The sequence below is a fragment of the Triticum dicoccoides genome, chromosome 1A (assembly GCF_002162155.2).
Source record: "Triticum dicoccoides isolate Atlit2015 ecotype Zavitan chromosome 1A, WEW_v2.0, whole genome shotgun sequence".
Classification (NCBI taxonomy): domain Eukaryota; kingdom Viridiplantae; phylum Streptophyta; class Magnoliopsida; order Poales; family Poaceae; genus Triticum; species Triticum dicoccoides.
This window is the reverse complement of record NC_041380.1, coordinates 384,937,612-384,946,645: the sequence shown is the minus strand read 5'-3', so window position 1 is coordinate 384,946,645 and position 9,034 is coordinate 384,937,612. Positions and strand designations below refer to the sequence as shown.

The 9,034-nt window shown below is 44.6% G+C and overlaps 1 pseudogene; it reads left to right on the top strand.

The window, feature by feature from the left end:
* Positions 1–20: 20 nt before the first annotated feature.
* On the top strand, positions 21–6,854 carry LOC119274969 (annotated as a pseudogene).
* The last annotated feature ends 2,180 nt before the right edge of the window (positions 6,855–9,034 follow it).

Genomic DNA, 9,034 nt, shown 5'->3' with positions numbered 1-9,034 from the left:
TTGGTTCCGTTGTTCTGCTAGTGATGCTCAAATGCGCACTTGGTTTGACTATTAGTTTGTTCTCATGTAAATAGGAAACTGGAATGCTCTACCCCGTGGTATTAGAGAATTCGTGACTGATGAAAAAAATTTAAGCCGTGTGCGTTCTGCTGGTCAACCTTTTTCCAAGTCTGGTGCTAGCAATTGCTATGTCAGTCGAGGAGCATGCCAGATTAGCACTAGGTTTATGGTAGTATTGGAAGATGATGAGCCAGCAACATGTTTCTGGCATGCTGACTCAGAACATATTCATTATTGCACAACAGGTGCCATGTTCTATTTGCAGGGTTTTTCTTCTTCTTTTTATGACAGCGGTTTCTTACTTTTGGAAGCAACCATTATGACTGTTTTCGGAAGGTGCCATTATGATTAGAATTGTGATCTTGTGTGATGGCCTTGCTATTTTGATTAATGTGTGTTTTGACTAATGGTTTGCCACTCTGTTCAGGAGGATCTGTGGTGGTCTGCTTTTCCTGTTGGGACTGAGGTTTGTTCCCATTCCATTTTTTCGTATTGTGTATGTTAGTCGTGCGCACTTGGACATATTATATAGCTTAAGCTGTACGCATTTCCTTGCCTTGAAAAACTTATAGAACTTGGCTTGTCATCTGCAGTGGGAAAACACTGATATGATAAAGGAATTCAATTGGAACTTCGAAAATTTAGAGGTATGATAGTCAAACTTAATCTTGTAAGATTTACCCCCCTTTTGAATGTTTAACTTCAGCATACAGTGATATGTGGTTGTTGTTGATGAGCAGAAAACACTAGAGGAAGGGGGGAACTATATGGGAAGACGGTTTACTTGTTTGGAAGCACCTAGCGTAAGTAACTAAGTATACTTGGCACTAAGCTATTTCTGAAGTTGATTTTGCTACCGTTGATCCTTGATACATGTTTTATAATGTTGATAATATTTCAGTAATCTGTTTCTAAAGTTAATTTTGCTACCGTTGATCCTTGATACATGTTTTATAATGTTGGTAATATTTCGTAATCTGTAGCAAAGTAGGGTTATCTGGCCATAAATTTACTGATGTTTGTTTTAAGTGCTATTAGTCTGGTTTAGTGAGATTCAACAATTGTATTTGTGTATCACTTTATATATTGTATGTAAAGTGGATTTAGTATCTGCCATATTCTTATTTCCATTCTAGTTTTACACCTGTTGAATATTATTCCATACAAGTCAAATTGGCTCCTCTTGGCGTGCAGCACAACAATTGGATGTTAATGGTGAATTGAAGATTGTAGTTGTTCCTGTTGTACTTGCTGTAAGTTCTTATCCACTCTCTTGGCCCAGCATCTATAACACCATTATGTTTACATTTTGTGTTTCAAAGCAAAACATGTTAGTAGGAAAAAAATGTACAGCGGAGAATGGTCTTGCAGTTGTACATATTGAGCTGAACCTTTAGCTCATGTCTACATCAGATAAACAAATCAGCAGTTCTGTTTATACCTTTTGCATTACTTAAAAACATACCATCTTTAGTATATTATTGTTTATGATTTTCATGTAGAATTATGAATTGCACAAGATGAAAATTTATGCATCAGCTTTTAAGTTTAGGAAGTTGCTACAAGCTTTTGAAAATAAAAGGAGTAAGAAACTTCATTTATTTTATCAGTTGATGTTACCAAGAGAATTATCTTGGCAGGAGCATTTATTTCCTTCTATTGCTGTTGTTCTGTTATGATCCTGTTTTCTCTCTCTAAGATTTCCTGTTAACTTGTCAAAAATTATTTGGCTGGTGACCTTGTCTTGCTCTTCATGTTTTTTACCCAAACATGCAGTATCAAATATTTTGTCATATTTGTTAATTTGATCAAATACTTGTTTAAGGCCTATGATGTTAGAGTACGTAATGGGCCTAATGGGCCCGTTAGTCTTAGGGTTAATTAGAGATAAGAGTTGCTTGCTTAGGGGTCAAGTAAGCCTTGCTTGGGAGTCAAGTAAACCTCTCTATATAAAGAGAGGAGATGTATCAATCTAATCAAGCAAGAATTACGAAGGAAATCCCTTCCCTCTTGCCCGGCCGTGGGCAGAAAGGCCCCCGGCCGGCCCTCCCGCGCCCTCCTTCTAGCAGCGCCATAACAATTTGGTATCAGGTAGCTCAGTTCCGATCATGTCTTCGTCGCCGCCCACCCCGTCGCTTCCGCTGCCGACCGTCACCACCGCGCCGCTGGCCATCTACACCGTGCCGCTGCCCTCCCCGTCCACGCCGCTGGTTGCATCCTCCGGCGCCGCCACCGCCCAGATGCCGGCGCCCTCCACCGCACCTCCGTCCGCCGTCTACACCCCGGAGGAGATCACCGGGGTCCTCAACGACCTTGTCACAGCCATCCAGGGGATCCGGCTGTACCTGGTCAGCCCCTACGGGCCGCCGCCGCCCCTGCCGCTGACCGCCACTGCCGAGCCGCCGGCCCTGTTGTGGTACTCGCCGCATCCAGGGGCCTCCGCGGCATTCGCTGGGACGCTGCTGCCCCAGCTGCAGCTGTCGCCCGCCGCCGCCCCGCAGTGGCCGCAGTGGTCGGCGCCGGCTCCCGCCGCGCCTCCAGCGCCCATCGCCGCACCAGGCAGCCTTCGCCGCGCTCGCCGGACCACTGCAGCAGCCACTGCAGCTTCCATCCATCGCCACCACCGCCCAGCCCTGGCTGCAGTGGCAGCCGCCGCTCCTGGCGGCCTCGCCCGGCGCTCCGCCGCAACAGCCGCTGCCGCTGCCCGATGCGCCACCGCCGCTGCAGCTGCAACAGCCACCGCCGGTCAGCTCCGGCCCCGCATCGACAGCGCCGGCGGGAGTCCCGCTCCACCAAGTCCAGTCCCCGCCGTCGTCGTCACCGCTTCCGTCTTGGATCGCTACCCGCCACGTGTCGGCGGCGGTGAGGCTGCAGGCTACTGCACGCGGCCTCCTAGCGCGTCGGCGTGTGCGGGAGATGCGTGGTCTGCAGCTGCCGCTCCTCCAAGTTGCCCTTCGCTGCGCAAAGGACCTCGATCTCATCCGCTGCGCCGGGGATCTTGGGCATGCGGTTTCCCCCACGGGCAGCGGGCATGATGTTTTCCCCGCGGGCAGCGACCTCAAAGTCTGCGACATCGGCGGTTGGGGGGGCGCACCCCTCCTCGTCATTCTCCATCGCAAGCCCTCCACTCTTCCCTGTGCGGTGCAGACCAACAGCCGTCCGGCAGGAAGAAGCCATGGTGTCACCGACAGCAGCGCACCACGTAGCACCACTGCATTCCGTCACCGGCCGCCGCGAGAGCGCCTCTGCTGGTCACTCTTGCGACCACTTCCAGGTGGTCCTACACATGCACTTCTTTTGTCTAGATGGTTTCCATGGGATCCAGGTGGCTGTACACGTGCACGTCCGACGTGCGGATGGTGTCCACTTTTTGTTAAGGGGTCCAAAATAAAGTGTCCCAGTCCATTTCGGGTTGAGCATAATAAAACAAGCCGAGATGTAAAAGGCTTGTTTTTAGGTGTTAGGTTTGTGTTGCGTCGCGTCATGGTTATAAGTTGGTTAGGCTGCAGCTTGAGGACAAACTGCATGTCCAGGTGGGGTGTAGTGTTAGAGTACGTAATGGGCCTAATGGGCCCGTTAGTCTTAGGGTTAATTAGAGATAAGAGTCGCTTGCTTAGGGGTCAAGTAAGCCTTGCTTGGGAGTCAAGTAAACCTCTCTATATAAAGAGAGGAGATGTATCAATCTAATCAAGTAAGAATTAAGAAGGAAATCCCTTCCCTCTTGCCCGGCCGTGGGCAGAAAGGCCCCCGGCCGGCCCTCTCGCGCCCTCCTTCTAGCAGCGCCATAACATATGATCTGGATGGTCTGTCTTGTTTAGCAGTTGACATGTTCAATTTTACAGGTTGACTGTCCTTTTCCTCCATCGGATAAGATTGCCATAAATTTTGTTCGAACGGGAAAAGAAGAAATAGTACCAATGGAAGAGATGAAGATGTCATGGGTGCCTTATGTTCCTCTTCAGGACCGGTACTGTTGCGTTACTTATATCGAGCAATATTTGTTGCCTTTTGTTTTCATTGTTTATATCCCTGCTTTTTCCCTCTACTTTGTAACTTATTTTACTCACCTTGCTATTGCTTTGCCTACAGGTTTGGCAGGATTGAAAGTTTGAAAACAAAAATCTTCACTCTCTGTTGCACCCAGCGGAGGTGAGTTTTATGAATTTATGCTTTCAGAATTTCATGCTTTAGGTACATATTTATTTCTGTTGCCAGGCATTTTCATTCTCATTCTATGATGTGCTATATTTCCATTACCACTAGTTAAGATTATTAAATCCCAGGTTTATACATTTACAGGTCTGCGCTGAACCGAATGGAAACTGAGAGAGCCAACAAGTTCTACTACTACACGCCCTGTAAGCTGAATTGGGTTTATTTTTTTAGGCCTGTATTATGCTTCTCTAGTAATATCTAACTTTTTAACCCTTTTTTCTTTATGATCCTTTGTATACCCCTTACCATTAGAGGTTCCACTGTTGTACCTATCTTTGGCACGTGTCATGCCAAGATCATGTAAACCCAACCATCCAAAAGTGTGCATGATTCTGCAGAACTGCAGCCACTATTAGTTGAATGGTTGCAATGCAATTCTTCGTCTTGGAATGATGCCCTTTTCCCTAATCAAATTGTTAATTCATTGAAGTGGCAGTTTAAGAAACATGCCTGCGAACACACGCAATGGCTTTTAAACTTGTTTTTTTTTGTTGACTGGTATTCCGTTTTACAAAATCATAATGGCATCATATTTAGTAACACCAGTTTGAATTATATCCTGGTTGCTTTCTAGTAATTTGATGGCACATAATATCCTGTCATAAGCGAATCTCTTTTATTCTCCTTTTTCTTCTGAGGGGATAAATTTCTTCTTTTCATTTTTTGCACTTTGGTGCATATTTGCTTGGCCTTTAGTGCTGTTCGCACCTTGACAGTTAGCATCTCTAGAGCGTGCAGATTTTCAGGTCATGCTATTTTCAGAAAGTACTCAGTAGGCAGCGAAGTGGTGCCTAGTACCTGTTACTGTCTAGCAAAGCAGAAACCTAGGCAGCAGGTAATGCTATGTGGCAGGGTTGCGCCTAGTGCCTAAGAACTGCCAGGATGGAATTGTCAATCACATTCTAAGACATCATAAGCACGAAAAGATTGCTAAGTACTCAAAATGACCCAACACTCACTGAATCCTGTTTGGCACAGTCCACTCTCAGATACACGCCCATATCCTAAAGTTGTTCTACCAGTTGCTCACTTGATTTAAATTTATATGGCACCAGTTGTTTTAATGATATCATTCTCTATAGGGTAATCTCATCGGCATATGAACCTTGTTTAATATCTTGCAGACATACCACTAAATCCTCCTGAAGATGAAGGTGGCACAGTTGTCCGCGTCATATATCCTCTAGAATCCCCGGTAAGCTTCCTTTAAGCGTATAATTGCTGTGATCTAGTCTGCTTTAGTCTGTGACGTGATCATCAGTCGATGAGGTCATGTTTTTGTCCGGTACTGGTGACTTGCTGCCATTGCTGTTGCTACATAAGGCAATCTCGTGCTGTGGGGACCCCTCCTCATCTTCCATTGCTGGTATCTGATCATGCGCATTGCTTCCGTTTTGTCTTAAATGTTATCACCTGTTTTGTAGTATGTTGGATGCTTGACCTAAGTTGTTCCCGTGGCAATTTGATGGTTCAAAACCCAAGTGGATGGGTGGGTTGTTTGAGGTTTCCTTCTGTTGATAATAAAACAACAATAAAATCTTCTTAGCCTGCTTTCCACTTTGTAGTTATTGTATTTCTATTTCAAACACTATTCGCAGAAGTGCACTCGTGCATCCTAATTAAGTCTCCAGGTCTGGTTTCAAGTAGCTGTAAATTGTTCATACATTGATGTTTACCTTGTGCTGCTTGTTGCAGATAGTTTGTGATTTTCACTTGGAATTGGATGATTACAAGGTTTGTAAGGAATTTCAGTTGTTCTACTCTGATGTACAATGCTACCTATGAAAGGACATCCATGTTGAATCATATCATGTTGCAATGCAGGTTTTAGCTCATAAGCTAGTCGAAGATGAGGGGTTGCCAGAGGATGAGAGGGAAAAAATTGAGGTCACTAAACTCTTCTTGATCAATTATACACTCTAAGGTTAGCATTGTTTTACAGCAGTAACTCCCTTCCTAACTTTGCTGATTGACAGGAATTTCTAAAGGAGAAGGTTAAACAAGGGAAAATAGAACTGGAACAGGTCCATTTAACTGAAATATTTAATTATTTCCAAGAGATTTGACGCTTTACAATATTCAATATTCCCCAAAACTTGTTCAGGCTGAAGAAGCCAGGAAGAAAGCTATTGAAGATATGGACCCTAAGCAAAGAGAGGCATTTGAAAACATGGAACTTTACAAATTATATCCCGTGAAAACCCCGGATACACCTGATGTTAACAATATGAAGGTATGAAGTTGTTCCTGAGTGCCCATTACTTGAATGTATCTGAACCTGCAACACTAGATTTAACTTGGTTATTTACTATTGTGTGCAGTCGAGGTACATCAACAGATATTATGGCCGCGCACATTATCTGATGTAATGGTGTTCCTGATCTTCTCACATGTTTGCTAAACTGTGATTGATTAATCTATCCAACTTGAAGAGTTCTTGTTATGGAAGCTGGGTAGATCAGCTTGGTGACATAAGAGTGTAATCTCGTGTTGGTCCATTAGATACAATGTTGCATCTGAACTCAGTTGTAATGGAGCTACTGTCATTTGCCTGGACAACCCTGAGCATCTCATCACCATCGACTTGGATCCCAAAGTTCCTAACCCACCACAGCCCGCACACAGGGCAAGTGCCGAAGCCATCCCTTTTCTACGAGTGAGTGAAAATTCCACCGCAAGCAAACGACCCAAGAGAGCGTCTCCGTTCCTCCCCCACGACCCCCAGGGAGCCTTGTTCTAACCATGGGGATATCGGATTGATCCCGCTGAACTTTTCCACAATGCCTGCCAATCCTTCACCTCGGTGCGCTTGTTCCTTCTCGGCTACTGCGACTACGTGCTGCGACGAGCCATCCCCGTGGACCTCCTCTTCTTCAATTCTTTCCTCGGTGCGCTTTAATTTCCAGCCATGGTTTTCTCAATGGCTTGCGAGTGAAAATTTCCCCCGTTTGGAACCACCGGTCCTTTCCCTGCCAACCGAGGAACCTCCTGACTCATTTCATCAGCAAGCTTCTTCCTTTTTTTTTCGTTTCCTCTGCACGGATGTTGATTGTTATCAACAAGCTGTTGCTTGAGCTCGAGAAGGTATGTTGATGCATCGCCGTGGTACTGTGTGCGTGATCATATCCTTTAGGGCTGTCCAGGTCCGATTGGTGACGCTTTACGGGCCACTGATTAGCAGGCTTTATTGACGCTTAACGAAAGATGATTACTCCGTTTCAACCAACTGATACAGCCTGGATTCCTCCGGGAATGGGATCCCTGAACCTGCCGAGCTCAGCAAATGTTTGCAGTGACCGGCCAATGGCCCGCTCATGCATTTCAGATGGATGTATCTATCCCGCCTCTTGTGACTGGCCTGAAGTAATTCAGACTTCAGAGCACATGCAAGCACCAACTTGTTTTCTGTCTCTGATACATTCAGAGTTGAGGTAATTATACCTGTGATGCCTGAACTTACCATAGATGTTCATTTTAATGCGTGAACTTGAAAAATGTGTTGAACTGGTTCTAAAACTTGTCTAGCGCGTGCAAATATGATGCTAGACACATCTCTTTTTTTGCATGATAATACGTGTCTCATTTATATTAAAAAGATCATAGTACAAGCCACATACACACCGACCTGATAAAACTGAACAAATAATAAAACGCTAGCCTTTGCACAAAGGAACAACGGCCAAGAAGTAAAATTACAAACAAGACATGGCATCGTATTTTCGGGTCCATGCTTGTAACGATGAAATATGATTATTTGAATGCTATATTTGTATCTATGACTATTGGGTTCTGCCTGTCAGTCCAGAAGAAAAAATGAAAATAGAAAATTCTGCTCAAGTAGAGTAGAACCTACGACCAGCTATTTGAGGAAGTACGCGCTGACCACTACACCGAAGAGGATTCCATGCCCACCACGGTCCCTCTAACTTTATCTATAATAGACTGGCTTTTGGTGCTTAAAAGGGCTGCATCCAGTGCCCATTCAGTACATGTTAACTTAAAAAATTTGTAAAAGTCTGTAAATCATAATCATAAGCACTGTGCGTCATATAGTCGGGGCTTCGCATAGGGCGCCCAAGACAGGGCCGGCCCATTTCTTTTTTTTCTTTACTTATTACTTTCCTTTTTCTTTCCTGTTTGTTTTTTCTTTTTTCCCATTGAACTGTTTTTTTGCCGTATAAAATATCCTCCACCTCGACGGCCGTTCGATGTACGCGCGCGCAGACGTCCGATCTACGTCTGGCATCTGACTTGATTTCCTTTCCCGACCCATTAATTCTGAAACAACAATCGAGTTGCAGAAACAACAATCGAGTTGCAGAAACAAGCATCTCGCGTGCCATTCGATGCGTAACGCGAATCGTTCAATCCTTCTCCCTAATTTCCTGCAACGATGCTCTTGTTGCAAGATCTGGTCTTCTTTGATTTCCTGCAACAAGACCTTGTTGCGAAACCTCATCTACAAACAAATTTCTGCAACAAGACCCATGTTGCAAAACCTCTTCTTCTTTAGTTTTCTGCAACAAGACCCTTAGAAAAATTGCAAACAACATCTCCCACTGTGTCTAATTTTCTGCAACAACAACATCTTTTACGCGTCTAATTTCTTGCACATCTTTCACACATCTAATTTTCTGTAACAAGATCCTTATTGCAAAAATTACAACAACATTTTCTGTTGCGTCTAATTTTCTGCATCAAGACTCTTGTTGCAAAAGTTAATGCAACATCTCCGCCGCATCTAATTTTCTACAATATG